Here is a 19,239-nt window from a genome sequence, read left to right on the forward strand (position 1 = left end):
TCAAGATAATTAGAAGATAAGCCACAGACTGGGAGAAAATATTTGCAAAATAAACATCTGATAAAAGACTCTTATCCAAAGTATTCAAAGAAATCTTAAAACTCAACAGCAAGAAAAAAAGCACACCCTCATATGGCCCCCAGCAGGACTGAACAACAGATGTTCACAGTGGTAAGTAGCTCAATTAAACAAATTTGGATGGCTCTCCTTTTCTGTTGAAATCAACACAATTCTTCCACCTTAATTCTCTGTGATATCTTCCCCAAATAATTTGTTATATATGACCACTTGTCCTAAGATTTCCTTTGTTAAAGGAAGCCAAGCTATGTCTTGATTTGTCACTTGATTTTTAAAAATAAGTTTTTAAAAAAATTATGTCTCAGGAGATAATAGTATAGGAGAGTCAATGATATAAGTTCAAATCCAAATCAGAGTCGAAGGGCAGGACAAGACAAATATTCCAGCTAGAAGATAGTCAGACAGAGAGTAAATTCTCTGTTAAACTTTTTGTTCTATTCAAGCCTTCAACAGATTGAATGGGGCCCTCTTCACTGGGAAAGGCAATCTGCTTTACACAGTCTCCTGATTCAAACACTAATTTCATCCAGATATACTCTCACAGACACACTTAGGAGTGACTTAGGGATAATATTTAGCTAAATATCTGGGTACATCCTGGCCTAGTCAAGTTAATACATACAATTTACCATTATAGAAAGTGAAGATTTTTTTTAAGTTTACAAATTTAATTGTTTAGTTTCCATCATTAACATTTCAAAAACTGTAGAAGAATTAGGAAAGATATTAAAAATTGATGTACAATGGAGCAGCAGAACAGTCAGGAGTATATGGTGTCTAAAAGCAAAATTAAAAGGTTGTTTCAAAGAGGGGAATGAGGTCATGTGTATTACATGCTACTGATAATTTATGTGAGATAAAGAATGAATATTGGCCATTAAATTTATCATTATGGATGGCATTGTTGATTTTAACAAAATTTGTTTTAATATAATGGATATAACTTTAAAAGGGTTTTTGTTTGTTTGGTTTAGTTTTTCTTTTTAACAAGGTATAAATAGCAAAATTCAGTGAAATTGCTTCTATAAGTGAAATAGAGAGCAAAGACTTCAACTGTGAAAAAAGTGAAGGAAGTTTTAGAAGTTTGAAGAGGGAACAGACAACAGTATAAAAATCAAAGAAAGTTACTCAAAACGAGGAAATATATATGATTGTGTGTTTGTTGTGTTCAGGAGAGTGGGTGATAGCGACACTAGATAGCTTTTGTTCATTTATGTCTCTGGTTTCCATTAGCTTCTTGAATCAGTGATGTATATGGACTAAGGTATTATCTAGAATCTGTATACCAGTTTGGGAACTCATATACATATTTTTTTCATTCATTTTTTAAAAACATCTTTATTGGAGTATAATTGCTTTACAATGGTGTGTTACTTTCTGCTGTATAACAAAGTGAATCAGCTATATGTATACATGATACCCATACCCCTCCTTCTTGAACCTCTCTCTCCCACCCCTCTAGGTGGTCACAAAGCTCTGAGCTGATCTCCCTGTGCTATGGAGCTGCTTCCTACTAGTTATCTATTATACATTTGATAGTGTATATATGTCCATGCCACTGTCTCACTTCGTCCCAGCTTACCCTTCCCCCTCCCCGTGTCCTCAAGTCCATTCTCTACATCTGCATCTTTATTCCTGTCCTGCCCCTAGGTTCATCAGAACCTTTTTTTTTTTTTTTTTAGATTCCATATATATGTGTTAGCATACGGTATTTATTTTTCTCTTTCTGACTTACTTCACCCTGTATGACAGACTCTATGTCCATCCACCTCACTAAAAATAACTGTTTCATTTCTTTTTATGGTTGAGCAACATTCCATTGTATATATGTCCTACATCTTCTTTATCCATTCATCTGTTGATGGACACTTAGGTTGCTTCCATGTCCTGGCTATTGTAAATAGTGCTGCAATGAACATTGTGGTACATGACTCTTTTTGAAATATAGTTTTCTCAGGGTACATGTCCAGTAGTGAGATTGCTGGGTCATATGGTAGTTCTATTTTTAGTTATTTAAGGAACCTCAATACTGCTCTTCATAGTGGCTGTATCAATTTACATTCCCACCAACAGTACAAGAGGGTTCCCTTTTCTCCACACCCTCTCCAGCATTTACTGTTTGTAGATATTTTATTATGGCCATTCTGACCGGTATGAGGTGATACCACATTGTGGTTTTGATTTACTTTTGTCTAATGATTAGTGACTTGCCATTCATTTTTGATCTCTTTTATGTTTCAAATTTTGCCTGTCCTTCCCCACAATCACCACAACACTGACTCAGGTCCATAGTAATATGAAGGGTTCTCTACACCCTTCCCAAACCATTAGAATTTTAGAGCTCTCCATCTCAAGTCCTTACTTTTGGGGGGATAATGTTTGGTTAATGTGATAATGGGACTATGTTCTAAACTAGATCCTCATTCATCATTCCCTTTCTCTTTCCAAATGCATTTCTTCTTTCTTGAGGACCACCCTCTATATTTTCAGCATGGTGGTCCCATGATCTGGAACAAGGCAAATATAGTTCTTTCACGTTTATTTCCTAGTGTTAGCCAGAATGTCCTAATCAATTTAGGCTGACTAGGTAACCCCACCAATCTTGCTAATTGCACTTCCCTCACACCCTGTATTTAAGAAGTCACAACATTATACTGGCTCTGCTTCAGTCCTAACTATACATCTGTCCCTCTTCTTCACTTTCATTATCATAGCTCATAACCTCTCCTTTCCATGACTGCAAGAGACTATTTGGTCCTTCTTATCTCTACATAGAACCGGTGGTGATTATTCTTAAAAATAGATCTGGTGAATTTCCATTAACTAGAGCAGGTTTTCAGACTGTCCTTGTTTAAGTCCTAGGAGTTTGCAGGTATGCCCTCAAGGACCTTTGTTTAAGAAGCAATTGTTGAAATAGAAAAGAGAGGCAGGGCTGGCTCCTAGCCATCTCCTGGCCTCCACTGGGACAAACCTCCTTTTCTTTGTTACATATTTATCTTCTGAATAAGATCTTGTTCCTAAAGAGTTTCACTGTGAGAAAGAGAGACAGAGACAGAGACAGAGGAAAAAAAAGAGATAGAGAGAAAGAAAGGTTGTAAAACACTGATTTAGACTAGTCCTAACTCCTTAATATACATTCAACCTCCTTCAAAGCTAATCTCTTATTTCAACCTCTTCTTCAGTTATTTCCCCAATAATACACACTACAGTCCAGCCATACTGACTGTACCATCCATACTTCCTAGAACATGCCATGACCTAAAATATGGACATGAAATAAGCTCTTGCCATAGCATATTTATGCTCTCAAAAATGGTTGCTGTTACAAGTGATTGCTCTTTCTTGTCCCACCATATTTATCTCCTTCACTATCTTCATCCTTAAGGAACTCACATGGAACATCATCTTCTTTCTGACTCTTCAAATGGGGTGAATTTATTGGAAGCATTGTGAAGGTATTTCTCAAATTGTGACCTAAGAATGTATATTCAGGAACCCACACTGTTTCTTAGACTACTGTTACAATTTTATGCCTTTATTTTGATGATAATATAAAAATAAAATTTTCTAGTTTTAAAGTGGAAGCTTTCTCTTACAAGAAGTTTTAAAAAAAGAAGGATGAAATAAAGTGACTCAAAGGAAGGAAATATAACTGATTGCCTGGAAGAACTAAGGTCTCATTTGAGGGTAGTGATCATGGGATTGCAATAAGGCAAGTCAACAGGGTGACTTATTCTCCAGCTTCATTCATATGTATGTATGTAGTCATTGAGTAGGCTGAGAGCTGGCATTCACTAGAACTGCAGTTTATCAACATGAAGAAAGGGCAAAGAAGTTGAAAGGATATGTATAGTAGTGCTATTAATGAAGGATAAAATAATTTAATCTGGGTAAGAAGAAATGAAAGGAAATATTGATAAGTAGAAAATCATAACATATAAGATTATATGAACATATAATTGCATATGCATATATATCTATACATTATCTTGTATTTATCTTGTATTTCATTGTTTATTGGAAAATGTTTCCTGTTTTAACTTTTGAAAGAATATAAGTAAAATATTTTATTTCTTTTTAATCAATATTATGTTGTCTTTTATTTATTACCATTTCCTCAATTTAGTTTTCCTGTAACAAGTTAATGGGTACTGGGTTCTCAAAAAAAGAGAAAATAAAGTTTATTTATCTGTATATTACAACTGCAAGCATGAAGATTGATGAAGTTCTAGAACATGACATTAAAGTATTATAGTTATATCTAACACAATCAGTTCTAGGGTGTCTTGGAAAAATAAAATAGATTTTCACTTGGTTTTGTGAGTCTGAGAGGTTATAATAAGCTAGCAGTAAATCTTTTGGTATTTGCAAACCTGGCTTAATTACACTAAAGTTTCTTTAGGCAAGGGACCTGAATTTTTTTCTTTGTAATACCATTCAATCTGTAATTTTGTCAGTTTGCTTCAGTGCACATTAATTATCTGACTGACAGAGGTTTGTCACTAGGTAGCCTGTCACTATAGTGTCCATCAATAAATCCACCTTCTAAGTCTCCAGTAGGACTTTTAAACTGGCAGAGTATTTAAAGTCCATAATTACTTATATTTACTAAGCATGTAAGCCATTAACTTAAAAAAAATAGAGCTATTCTATGATATAAGATGATGTCAAAACACTAGGAATATTCAGTGTGTTAACTTCCATAAAGCAAAAAGACAAATCTATTATGTTTGAACATTGCATTTATTATAGATGCTACAAAAATGTTTGACACAGAGTACTAACATCAGCATTATACAAATGTTGCAATAGATGGCAAGACATCAAATCTATTGTCACTGCTAATGTGGTTGAGATCAGAAAAATAAGCCATAATTTTACAGTTGTATCTGTCCATGCCTTTGTGTAACAGAACATGAAACAGGGGACTGAACTCTGGTCCTAAATATAACTGCTTATGTTTTCCCACAATTTTTAGCCATTTACAATACACTGATGCATTACTGATTCAGGGAATTTTTTTAAACCTCTTCATAGTCAATTACAGTTTTCTTTATTGTATATTTTCTCAACAGTGTCTCAGTCCATTCAGGCTGCTATGACAGAATGTCACATGCTGGGTGGCTTATAGATAACAGAAATGTATTTCTCACACTTCTGGGGGCCAGAAAGTCCAAGATCAAGTCACCAGCAGATTAGGTGTCTGCTGAAGGCCTGCTTCTTGTTCATAGATAGCTGCCTTCTCACTGTGTTCTCACATGACAGAAGGGACAAAGCAGCTCTCTGGACTCTCTTTTATTGGTATTGGTATTCGGTACTAATACCACTCATGAGGGCTCCACCCTTATGATCTAATTACTTCCCAAAGGCCCTGCCCCCTAATATCACCACATTGAGGGTTAGGATCTAAAATTGGAATTTGGGGGGAACAATAATATTTACTCAATAGCACAGATATGAGATGTTGGGGATAAGGTATGATCCCTCCACTCAAAGATACTACTTCTTAGCAGATTTCATATTCTATTAAATCTCTCCTGATTTATCTTCAATTTTAATCCTATACCTTTAGTAGCAAGGACTTTTATGTGAATAGCAAAACCTCAGTATATTGTAAGAGGTACATATGTATGTGTGAACATATACACAAACACATATATATATACATGTACTTGAATATTTGCTACATATACATATATATATATATATATATATATATATATATACCTATGTTTGTGTACACACATATGCACACACACACAAACACTTGTTTGAACTGGTAAAACTGATGAACTGCAAGATTTACCATTTTCTGAAAATTTGATACTTTACTGAAGCAACTTGGAGCTTATAGTGGGTTTTTTTTTTTTTTTTTTTTTGTGGTACGCGGGCCTCTCACTGATGTGGCCTCTCCCGTTGCGGAGCACAGGCTCCGGACGCGCAGGCTCAGCGGCCATGGCTCACGGGCCCAGCCGCTCCGCGGCATGTGGGATCCTCCCGGACCGGGGCACAAACCCGCGTCCCCTGCATCAGCAGGCGGACTCTCAACCACTGCACCACCAGGGAAGCCCTTATAGTGTTTTCTATGTGCTCCATAGGTCTTAACACATTTCATTGTCCATAATATGTATATTCACATTTGTTGCATAAAGGAATAAAAGCTTTCATTGTACAAATTGATATGTTTACCATCAAATTGTCCAGCTGAAATTAACTCCTGAAAATAGGAATTTTCCCTCAAATTCAATCAGGACACACCATTCTTTTGAGTTTTATATATCTATATATATGCACACATAAATAATTTTAGCTATTACATATATAATATAGTGTTTTCACAGTTTAAAAAAGGAAGTTGCTATTGAATTATCTCTGTTAACATGCTATGATTACTATAAATTTTTCTCTACCTTCTCCATTATAATTGTTATAGCCTTCATTATTTCATCCCATTAGTCTTTCTTGGATGTCAATGTATTCAATATAAATGTGAACTTTTCAGGCCTGACCTTCTTGATTTATTTCTGGAGGCTATGAAGAAATCTTACCACCTGCAACCTTCTAAAATGTAAAATAATTGAATTGAAAGTACATTGATGGAGAAACAGTTAACCTTTTGCTTTGGAAAAGGTTGCTGTGTTTATGTCAGAGGAGCACTTTAGAATGTTTCTGTAAACTTACTAAGGACAAATCTAAACACCCAATTTCAAAGATTATCTCAAAACTGAAATCAAGAATACCTTAAAAACTGACCTAACCCTAGTTGCTTCAATTGTTCCAAGACAATAAATCAATGATTAATAAATTAGACCCATTCTTTCAGTTAAAAACCTATCAGAAATGAGGGCTTCCCTGGTGGCGCAGTGGTTGAGAGTCTGCCTGCCGATGCAGGGGACACGGGTTCGTTCGCCGGTCTGGGAAAATCCCACATGTCGTGGAGTGGCTGGGCCCATGAGCCATGGCCACTGGGCCTGCGCGTCCAGAGCCTGTGCTCTGCAATGGGAGAGGCCACAACAGTGAGAGGCCCAAACTATCAGAAATGAGTATCTGTTTTTAGTTTGCTATACTTGGATCATTTCTCAGTATCAAGGCAACATAAACAGGAACATGGTATTTCTATAGTAACATAAAATATTGAGAATAAGTTTTTCAGAATATATTTTAATGAAAAACATTTAAAAAATACTTAAGTGGAATCGCAATCTATAATGAAATGGGATAATTATATTTGAAAATCATTTTCAGTCATCCCATATCATATACTTGGAAAATATTTAATCTTAGCAAATAATCAGTTAAAAACTTTATTAAATTTTATATGCATTTTATGTTCTATAGTGGCATTTATTCTAAAAAATGGTTTAATTAAGGATTTCCTCTTCTTGAGGTACAATATGAGTAAAAAGTTATATTTTGCTCCATGTATCTTTTCCTTGAATACTTTTCTCATGCCCTCTAATTTTATTTCATCTCATCTCATCTCATCTTACACCAATCTCTTTCTTTATCTAAACTTCCAGTGCTCAGCCTTCTATTGAAAAATCCAGCATCACTGGTTGTCAAAATTGAAAAGAAGTTAAAGATTATCCAGCATAAATTCTCATTCATTCAAATTATGGACAATACCTGTAACAGAGTATCACTGGATATTTCTGACCAATGGAATGTGGGCTGAAATAATGTACAGCAGTTCCATGCCTGAAATTATAAAAGGTCTCTTTCAGTGTTTCTCATTCTCTCTTCCAAGGTGACCTTAGTAGGCACATGTTGAAAATGATGCTGTTACACAATGGAAGAAATCAGTAGAGAGGAGGGATCAATGCCCCTAGCTAACAATGTGAAACAGAGTCATAAGGGCCGAATAAAATTAATATGTTAAACCTATGCTATTGAGAATTTATTTATTATACTACCTGGTTTTATTACCCTATGCTTCTTTAGAAAAATGATTTTTGTGTAGCCCTCTGAAGAAGTGACTCCTTCTTCCTCCTGGGTAGCCTTCATGAAATTGAGTATAGAGATGGAGTCAGTTTCTTCCCTAATGTTTGTAGAACATCTCCTTCCCTTCCTTTTAAGAACTAAAAGTTTATATCTAGTGCCATTCACTTAACAAAATTTTTATATTTATCACGCACTTTCATAAAGAGTCCCTCCTTGAATGCAGACATCTTCAATCCCCAGGTTTCTACCAGCAAGATTTGAAGTCTTGTCTCACTCTTCCTCATTCTAACACAAATGTCATATTTTTTTTGAAATTTCACTATCTATATAATTAGTCTAAATATGATTTGATGATTTTTTTAGCTTCTTATTTTCTTCCAATAGTAAGAGAATTTTCTGCCACTTTATCTTAACCATTTATTCCACATAGTGGTTTCTTATCTCACTCATAATGGTTCCCCATGTTTCCCAGAAAAGCCAGCATCTGTAAAATGATGTACACAGCTCTTCATGTTCTGCCTCACTTCACATATCCTACAACACTTAATCTGCTGCAACCCAATTGGCCTCCTAGATGTTCTTCAGATAAGACTAGCCATGGTTTCAGAGCTGCAAGACTAAATATTTCACTTCTTCAAATTTCTGCTCAAATGCTACCTTTACAATGAGCTCTACCTTGACAAGTCTAATTAAAATTGTACCATCAATGATAAGAAATGCAGGGGGCAGAGTCAAGAGGGCAGAGTAGGAGGACACAGAGTTTACGTCTCCTCACAAGTAGGGTACCTAGCAAGTGCTGGTGGGGGACCTTGGACACCTAAGTGGATGGGAGGAATCCCCTCACGACTGGGTAGGACATTGTGGGGGAAGGAGGGATGAAGGAAAGGTGGAGGCAGGATGGGACCGGCACCCCTGAGGGATGGTGGTTGGGGGGGAGGGGTTTCCATGATCAGAGGGAACCACTCTCAGAGAGGGTATCAGCAGGGATGGGGAGAGAACTTCAGGGGATTGGGGGATCAGAAGGGAATGTAGCCAGTGTCTCCCCCATGTGCTCCAACCTTGGCAAGCCTGCTGGGGTCCTGGCCTGAACCTCACCCCTCTGGGGCCCTCTCCAGCTGCTCGGGTCCTGAGGACTGGGAGGGAAGAAGTGGGGGGGAGTAAAAGTTGAAGCAGGAAGAGACAAGCACCCCTGAGGGGCAGTGGGGGAGGGAGGGGTTTTCATTCTTGGAGGGTCTGAGTCATGGTGTGGGGATCAGCAGGGACAGGGAGAGACCTTCAGGGGATCAGAGGATCAGAAAGGAATGCAGCCAGCATCTCCCATGCCTGCTCATGCTCTGGCAAGCCTGCTGAGATCCCAGGCCTGAATCTCTGCTATCCGGGTCCCCTTCTGGCTTCAAATGTCCTGACCCAAATCACCCCCCAGGGCCTGTTCTAGCCACATAGGTCCTGAGCCTAAGCCCCACCTCCCCACCAAGGCATTTTCTGGCAGTACAGGTCCTAAGCCTGAGCAACACCCCACCAAGGCCTTTTCTGGCCATGTGGGTCCTGGGCCTAAGGCCCCACACCAGGGACTCTTCCAGATGCAAGAGTCCTGCCCCTTGTTCCCTGCCGCCAAGGCCTTTTCCAGCCTTTTTTTTTTTTTTTTTTTTTGCTGTTGTCATTTTCTTTTGCTGTGTTCTTGTTTCATTTTTATTTTTTCTAATTTATTTTTTATTTTTCTAATTTTATATTTCTATTCTTTGTTATTATTTGGTTCCTATTTGTTGCATTTTTTTTCTGTGCCACACAGCTTGTGGGGTCTTTGTTCCCAGGCCAGGTGTCAAGCCTGAGCTTCTGTGGTGGGAGTGCCAAGTCCAAACTGCTGTACTAACAGAGAAGGCCAGACCTCAGGGAATATTAATTGGTGCAAGCTCTCCCTGAGGTCCTCATCTTGGCACCAAGACCTGCTCCAACCAACTGCCTGCAAACTACAGTGCTGGATGCCTCAGGCCAAACAACCTTCAAGACAGGAATACAGCTCCACCCATCAAGCAAAAGGAGACAACAAAAATTATGGTACAAATGAATGAGAAAGGTAAAAGCCTACAAGAGCAAATACATGAAAGGGAAGTAGGCAATCTACATGAAAAAGAATTCAGAGTAATGATAGTAAAGGTGTCCAAAATCTTGGAAATACAATGGAGACATGGGTTGAGAAAATAAAAGAAATGCTTAATAAGGACGTAGGAGAACTAAAGAAAAAACAAACAGTGATGAACAACACAATAACTGAAATGGAATCAGTAGCAGAAAAACTGAAGGAATCAGTAGCAGAAAAACTGGAACAGAAGAATGAATAAGTGAGCTGGAAGATAGAATGGTGGAAATAAGTGCCAAGGAACAGAATAAAGAAAAGGAATGAAAAGAAATGAGGACAGTCTCAGAGACCTCTGGGAAAACATTAAACAGATAAACATTCAAATTATAGGGGTCCCAGAAGAAGAAGAGAAAGAAAAATGGACTGAGAAAATATTTAAAAGATTATAGTCAAAAAGTTCCCTAACATGGGAAAGAGCCACCCAAGTCCAGGAAGCACAGAGAGTCCCATACAGAATAAATCCAAGGAGAAACATGTCGAGACACATACTAATCAAGCTAACAAAAATTAAATTAAAAAAAATATATATATATATATATATATTAAAAGCAACAAGAGGAAAGCAACAAATAATATGCAACGGAACCTCCATAAGGTTATCAGCTGATTTTTCAGCAGAAACTCTGGAGGCCAGAAGGGAGTGACAGGATATATTTAAATTGATGAAAAGGAATAACCTACAACCAGGATTACTCTACCTAGCAAGGATCTCATTCAGATTTGATGGAGAAATCAAAAGCTATACAGATAAGGAAAAGCTAATAGAATTCAGCACCACTAAACCAGTTTTACAACAAATGGTAAAGGAACTTCTCTAGGCAGGAACACAAGAGAAGTAAAAGACCTACAAAAACAAATGCCAAACAATTAAGAAAATGGTAATAGGAACATGCATGTTGATAATTACCTTGAACGTAAATGGATTATGTGCTCCAACCAAAAAACACAGACTGACTGAATGGATACAAATACAAGACCTGTATATATGCTGTCTACAAAGACCCACTTCAGACCTAGGGACACATACAAACTGAGAGTGAGGGGATGGAAAAAGATATTCAATGTAAATGGAAATCAAAAGAAAGTTGGAGTAGCAATACTCATATAAGATAAATAGATTTTTTTTTTAAAAAGACTGTAACAAGAGACAAGGAAGGTCACTACATAAAGATCAAGGAGTCAGTCCAAGAGAAGATAAAACAATTATAAATATTTATGCACTCAACTTAAGAGCAACTCAATACATAAGGCAAATGCTAGCAGCCATAAAAGGGGAAATCAACAGTAATGCAATAATAGTAAGGGACTTTAACACCCCACTTAAACCAATGGACAAATCATCAAAACAGAAAATAAATAAGGGTCTCCTTATTTAAATGACATAATAGACCAGATAAACTTAATTGATATTCATAGAACATTCCAACCGAAAGTGACAAGATACACTTTCCTCTCAAGTGCACACCAAACATCTCCAGGATAGATCACTTCTTGGGTCACAAATCAAGCCTCAGTAAATTTAAAAAAACTGAAATTTTATCAAGAATTTTTTCTGACAACAACAATATGAGATTAGAAATCAAATACATGAAAAAAATGTAAAAAGCACGAACACATGTAGGCTAAACAATACACTACTAAATAATCAAGAGATTACTGAAGAAATCAAAAGGAAATTAAAAAATACATAGAAACAAATGACAATGAAAACACAACAACCCAAAACCTATGCCACACTGCAAAAACAGTTCTAAGAGGAAGTTTATAGTAATTCAATCTCACCTCAAGAAACAATAAAAATCTCAAATAAACAATTTAACCTTACACCTAAATCAACTAGAGAAAGAAGAAGAACAAAAACAGCAACAACACAACAACAAAAAACAAAGTTAGTAGAAGGAAAAAAATCATAAAGATCAGAGCAGAAATAAAAAAAATAGTAACAAAGAAAGCAATAGCAAATATCAATAAAATGAGAAACTGTTTCTTTGAGAAGATAAACAAAGTTGATAAAACTTTAGCCAGACTCATCAAGAAAAAAGGGGAGAGGATTCAAATCAATACAATTAGAAATGAAAAAGGAGAAATTACAACTGACACTGCAGAAATAAAAAGGATTATAAGAGACTACTACAGGCAACTATATGCCAATAAAACGAACATCTTGGAAGAAATGGACAAATTCATAGAAAGATACAAACTTCCAAGACTGAACCAGGAAGAAATAGAAAATATAAACAGACCAGTCACAAGCAATCAAATTGAAACTGTAATTTAAAATTTTCCAACAAAACAAAAGTCCAAGACCAGCTGGCTTCACAAGTAAACTCTATCAAGCACTTAGAGAAGAGCTAACACCTATCCTTCTTGAACTCTTCCAAAAAATTGCAGAGGGAGGAATATTCCCAAACTCGTTCTACGAGGCCACTATCACTCTGATACCAAAACCAGACAAAGATATTATGAAAAGAGAAAATTACAGACCAATATCACTGATGAATATAGATGCAAAAATCCTTAACCAAATACTAGCCAACAGAATCCAGCAACACATTAAAAGAATCATCCACCATGATCATGTGGGATTTATCCCAGTGATGCAAGGATTTTTCAATATACACAAATTAATCTATGTGATACATCATATTAACAAATTAAAGAATAAAAAACATATGATCATCTGGATAGATGCAGAAAAAGCTTTTGACAAAATTCAACAACAATTTATGAAAAAACTCTCCAGATAGTGGAGATAGGGGGAATCTACCTCAACATAATAAAGGTCATATATGACAAATCCACAACAAACATCATTCTCAATGGTGAAAAAATGAAAACATCTCCTCTAAGATCAGGATCAAGACAAAGATGTCCACTCTTGCCACTATTATTCAACATAGATTTGGAAGTCCTAGACACAACAATCAGAGAAGAAAAAGAAAAGAAAAGAAATACAAATTGGAAAAGAAGAAGAAAACTGTCACTGCAGATGACATGATACTATACATAGAAAATCCTAAAGGTGCCACCAGAAAACTTCTAGAAGTAATCAATAAATTTGGTAAAGTTGCAGGATACAAAATTAATGCACAGAAATCTCTTGCATTCCTATACACTAACAATGAAAGATAGAAAGAGAAATTAAGGAAACAATCCCATTTACCACTACAACAGATAGAATAAAATACCTAGGAATAAACCTACATAAGGAGGCAAAAGACCTGTACCCAGAAAACTATAAAACACTGATGAATGAAATCAAATATGACATAAACAGGTGGAGAAATAAACCATGTTCTTGGACTAGAAGAATCAATACTATAAAAATGACTCTACTACCCAAAGCAATCTACAGATTCAATGCAATCCCTATCAAATTACCAATGGCATTTTTCACAAAATTAGAACAAAAAAATTTACAATTTGTATGGAAACATGAAAGACCCCAAATAGCCAAAACAATCTTGAGAAAGAAAAACAGAGCTGGAGGAATCAGGTGCCCCTATTTCAGACTATACTACAAAGTTACACTAATCAAGTCAGTATGGTACTGGCACAAAAACAGAAATATAGATCAATGAAACAGAATAGAAAGCTCAGAGCTAAACCCATGCACCTATGGTCAACTAACCTATGACGAAGGAGGCAAGAATGTACAATGAAGAAAAGACAGTCTCTTCAATAAGTGGTGCTGGGAAAACTGGACAGCTACATATAAAAGAATGAAATTAGAATGCTCTCTAACACCATACACAAAAATAAACTCAAAATAGATTAAAGACCTAAATGTAAGACTGGACACTATAAAACGCTTAGGGGAAAACATTAGAAAACAGAAAAAACATTTTCTCCTATAGTAATGGAAATAAAAACAAAAGTAAACAAATGGGACCTAATGAAACTTAAAAGTTTCTGCACAGCAAGGAAACTATAAACAAGATGAAAAGACAACCCTCATAATGGGAGAAAATATTTGAAAATGAAGCAGCTGACAAAGGATTAATCTCCAAAACATACAAACAGCTCATGCAGCTCAGTATCAAAACAACAAATAACCCAATCAAAAGATAGGCAGAAGACCTAAATAGACATCTCTCAAAGGAAGATGTACAGATGCCCAAGGGGCACATGAAAGGATGCTCAACATCACTAATTATTAGAAAAATGCAAATCAAAACTACAATGAGTTATCACCTCACACCAATCAGAATGGTCATCAAAAAATCTACAAATAATAAATGCTGGAGAGTGTGTGGGGAAAAGGGAACACTCTTGCACTGTTGGTGGGAATGTAAATTGACACAGCCACTACAGAGAACATTATGGAGGTTCCTTAAAAACTAAAAATAGAACTACCATATGACCCAGCAATCCCACTCTTGGGCATATACCCTGAGTAAACCATAATTCAAAAAGACACATGTACCACAATATTCACTGCAGCACTATTTACAGTAACCAGGACATAAAAGCTAGTTAAGTGTCCATTGACAGATGAATGTATAAAGAAGATGTGGTACATACCTACAATAGAATATTACTCAGCCATAACAAGGAACAAAATTGGGTCATTTGTAGAGATATGAATGGACATAGGTTCTGTCCTACAGAGTGAAGTAAATCAGAAAGAGAAAAACAAATATAGCATATTAATGCATATATGTGGACTCTAGAAAAATGGTACAGATGAACTTATTTGCAGGGCAGGAATAGAGATGCAGACATAGAGACTGAACATGTGAACATAGTAGGGGAAGGGGAGTATGGGATGAACTGGTAAATTAGAATTGACATATATATACTACCATGTGTAAAATAGATAGCTGGTGGGAAACTGATGTATAGCACAGGTAGCTCAGCTTGGTGCTCACTGATGACCTAGATGGATGGGATGAGGAGTGGGAGGGGTTTCAAGAGGGAAGGCATATATTTATACATATAGCTGATGCACTTTTTTGTACAGCAGAAACTATCACAACATTGTAAAGCAATTATACTCCAATTAAAAAATAAGAATTGCTTCTAATCTTCCTTACACTTCATATATTCAAAAAATTTTCTGTAGCATATATGTGAAGCTTTTTACTATATAATTTACTTGTTCATTATGTTGTAATTTACTGTTTATTATTTATCTCTTCTAGTAAGTTGTTAAATCCTTTAGGACAGGAAACTTTGCTTCTTACATCACTTGATATATCTCAAGTGCTTTGAACAATGTCCAGTTCATAAAAGACACAAATAAATATTTTCTAAATAAATGGTGATTTAATGTATGTATACACATATGAATAGTAGCATATGCTTTCTTAATAATTTTATATTTTAAATTAAAGGAGCAGTGAATCTGTAATTAGAATGCTCATATTAATTCCAGGCTCTCTATTAAATAGTTCTTTGATGTCAACCTACTTAACCTCTTATTTGCCTCACTTATTATATTAATATAATTATATTTTACCATTTTACTTTTAGGAATTATTGTCAAAATCAAATAAGGTAGTCCATATGAAAGTGGTCATAAACTCTAAATCAACAAATATTTTAATTAGATATTATTAAAAATAAACTGAGGCATATTTAAAATGAGGGTTTTTCTGAGCAAAAATTGTTATTAATTGGGCATCATCCAATATAACAGATAGAAAGGAGTTCTGAAGGGCCATTCAACATGAAATAATTTCATAGGCAGAAAATAGTGGGAACAAGGAAGTTATACTAGGCAAAAAAGTGGTCTTGTTATTGAAAGATTACTTTCCTTTAAGGGATGGCTGCAGTCTATTAGTCAGATTACCCAATAGTGCTGTTCAGGCAATTCCTGATGGACTGTTTAAATTTTACTTCTGGGAGAGCTGAAACTTTAATTAAGTTAAACTTTGGTATGGTGACATGGGGCTTAGCATAAACAACTCCATTTTGGGCCTATTGTCTTGTCTTTAAGAAAATCCCTCTTTTGATTAAACTCTCAGCCTAACAGAGAGCTAAGATAATAAATTCAAGGCATTAACACTACTTCCAGATACCACTCTGGACTTCTTAAAGTGTTTGCTATTTCTCTGCGTGGCATTCACAAGTCACAACATTGAGTTCACATTCTTTAAGTTGGTTGTTCTTTTTTCAGTGTTCTTTCTATTCATGAGAAGATTACTTGCTTCGTGGTTAGCAGCTGAAATCATGCTTTAAAGCTTTTGAAAAAATACGGTACACCAGGGAGAGAACTATGATTACTATAAATAGGATAATTCCAATGTCTGGAATGCACTTTGAAAGAGTCATGGTCCCCAAGACCCAAACCGGTTAGAATCAAATAAGTCAAAGAAAGACCTCGTTGAAGGAGTCATTTTCTTAAGCCAACTGACAAGTTCAGTGATCTTACATAACTGAGTCTCAACTTCCTTGAAAGTTAATCCAGTACAGCAAGTGGTGTTTGCCATAGTACAAACACTTTGCTCAGCTAGAAGGTAATCAAGGGCTATCTTATTATCAGGAATAACTGGCCAGAGAGCCTAGAGATTTTTAGTTGGACAGCTATTGCTTTAGGAACAGATTCTGTAATATCTTCAAGAATTAAGTAGAGATTCCTGATCATAGTATCATTTGCACTTACTCTTAGCCAGGGAAATAAGGAACTGCCAAAGGAAACAAATTTTGAATCATGAATATCTCCTGGTAATTCTGGTTTGAGTTGGTGGCTCAGAACAAAAAGATTACAGCCCTGAAAGGCCACTAAAATTTAAGAGTCTGTAGACTACACAGGCAGTTGTATCTGGTTACCCTTGCCTTGTATCCCTTTCTTTGTACAAAGCCTGGTTTCAAGTTTCCCTGGGTTTAGGGATGTTAATTAGAGAGAGGAGAATGGACATAAAGGGGATATGAAGCCTGACATGATAGAAGGAGGGCTGAATTTGTTCCAGAAAAACTGAGGCATTGGAAATCAGGGATAATTTTGTGATGAATAGAACTACAAGATCATAGCAAATCCAACAGTCATTTGGAAGTTAGATTACACCACCCCCCATGCAATGGTCTGAGATATGTGAACAATGGCATTATCTTTCCAAGCCAGAGCAGGCAAAAGAATCATAAAGACCTTCATGGTGTAAGATTTAGGGACAGTATGGTCAGAGAAGGAAGGAGGAATGAAAAGAAATGTTCCTGATCAGACATCTTAGGAGGAAGCAGTTTACCTCTATGTCAGCTACTTCTCTTCCTAGTGAACTTGATTTTGAGGTCTGCAGCATTTACATAAGACCAGATCTCAGGTTGAGCCTTCTTCAATTGAGAAATATGCACCTGACACCTTATAATTTGACAACAGTGTCAGTGATCAGAGTATTGGTAGGGTCCTTTCCATGAATTGCACTTTTGCAAAACTTCACAGTAAAATAATAATTGCATGAAAATGGCAAAAGACTTTAAAATATCCACATTAAATAGCTGATGAGTTCATTATAATGAAATTAATAAGGGAATTCTGTTACTACTTAAATATACAACAATTTAAGATAACTTGATTTACTGCTGAAAACACTGTACCAGGACATATAAAGTTTTACATGCATCCATGCAACTATAACGTAAGAATGTTTATTATCACTTATTTGGCAATGATTCCCATGTAATTTAACATAACATATAAACCTAACCAGTTTAACATCCATCTTTCACAAAGTGAGAGATAGATCCTTTGAGATTTTCCAGAGGCCCTCTGGGAAATCTCAAAGTTAGTTTGAACTAAAAAAGATTTCATTTAGAATTTGACCTTGAGAAAATGTCAAATGGTTTGAACATTTGATTAAACAGGATGCCATATTATTAAGAAATAATACTTAATTTTCTATTTACCTAAAGGGACAATGTCAAAGGCAAATACAGAAAGTTACATAGATGTGCACAAAACATAGCTCTTTTAAATATTGAGAAGACTAAGTTTTCTTAAGTAATTAAAGACCTGAAAAAAAATAATGTGAAGCACAGTAAGACACAAAATTTTTTGTTCAGGCAGATTATGTAAAAGGTAAAGAAAAAGCTTTGTTTGCAATTTCTTATTAAGAGAATACCAATAATTGAAGAAAACTTTGTTCTTTTAACAGAGAAAAAAACACATTCTAATTTTGCATCAGTGTTATTTTTGATATTAAAACCCATTTTTAAAAACTTAATTAAATCCATTCCAATCTTAGCCAGCTTGACTACACATAAAATTCCTCTTCCATGGAACTTCTACAACGTTTTTATATCCATTCAGATTTTTTTCCAATATTTTTTTCCTCTTTCTCATTCTGAAGCAATCAATCTTTTTACTTTCCTTACCTGTATTTCATACACAACTGTTTTCTTTTCCTCGTTATTTCTAAGTAGTTTAGTTATGTATATTGATTAGAATAATTAACCCTTAGAATTCTTAATTCTTAGTGAAAGCTAAGAAATAAGTAATTGTGAACTGTTGCACTAACATTCTGTGGATTGGAAAATTGGAAATATATTTAATAAAAACTGGATGCATACTATTCCCCATAGTAAAACTTCCAAGGTGGCACAAAACATGTTTACTAGTAAACCCAAACACATTTAGTTCCTCTGTAAAAAGAAGAAAAAGTGGATAAACCTTTGCTCAGTAGTTAATGTATTTATTTTATTTTATTTTATTTTATTTAGCATTTATCTCAGTGTAACTATAAAATTTCACATTACCCAAAAGATTTTGGAAGCTATTTTTAAGAAGATATACCATAAAGTATAATTGTTGTTAAAAAGTTTATTTATAAACTTTTATCTTATTTTATTTACTTGTTCTTAACACTTACGTTTACGTTACTCATGAAAATTTCCTTAAACATTAAACAGATAACCACCATCTTAAGTCACCTTTCTTGGTGACAAATTCTGTAACACAGATAAAATGAGTTTATTTGACTTTTAGTACAGCTAGATAGAATAAAAGTATTATAGTTAATGCTGATAACTCTAAAGACATGACTGTTATTTAAACCAACAAATTTAAACTAGATTTTATTTACTAAAGATTATCCTAGATCACTTGAACTTGAAAAACATTTAGGTTAGTTCAAATATTATTGAGA

This window comes from Orcinus orca, chromosome 18 (genome assembly GCF_937001465.1).
Source record: "Orcinus orca chromosome 18, mOrcOrc1.1, whole genome shotgun sequence".
In the NCBI taxonomy this organism is placed as follows: Eukaryota; Metazoa; Chordata; class Mammalia; order Artiodactyla; family Delphinidae; genus Orcinus; species Orcinus orca.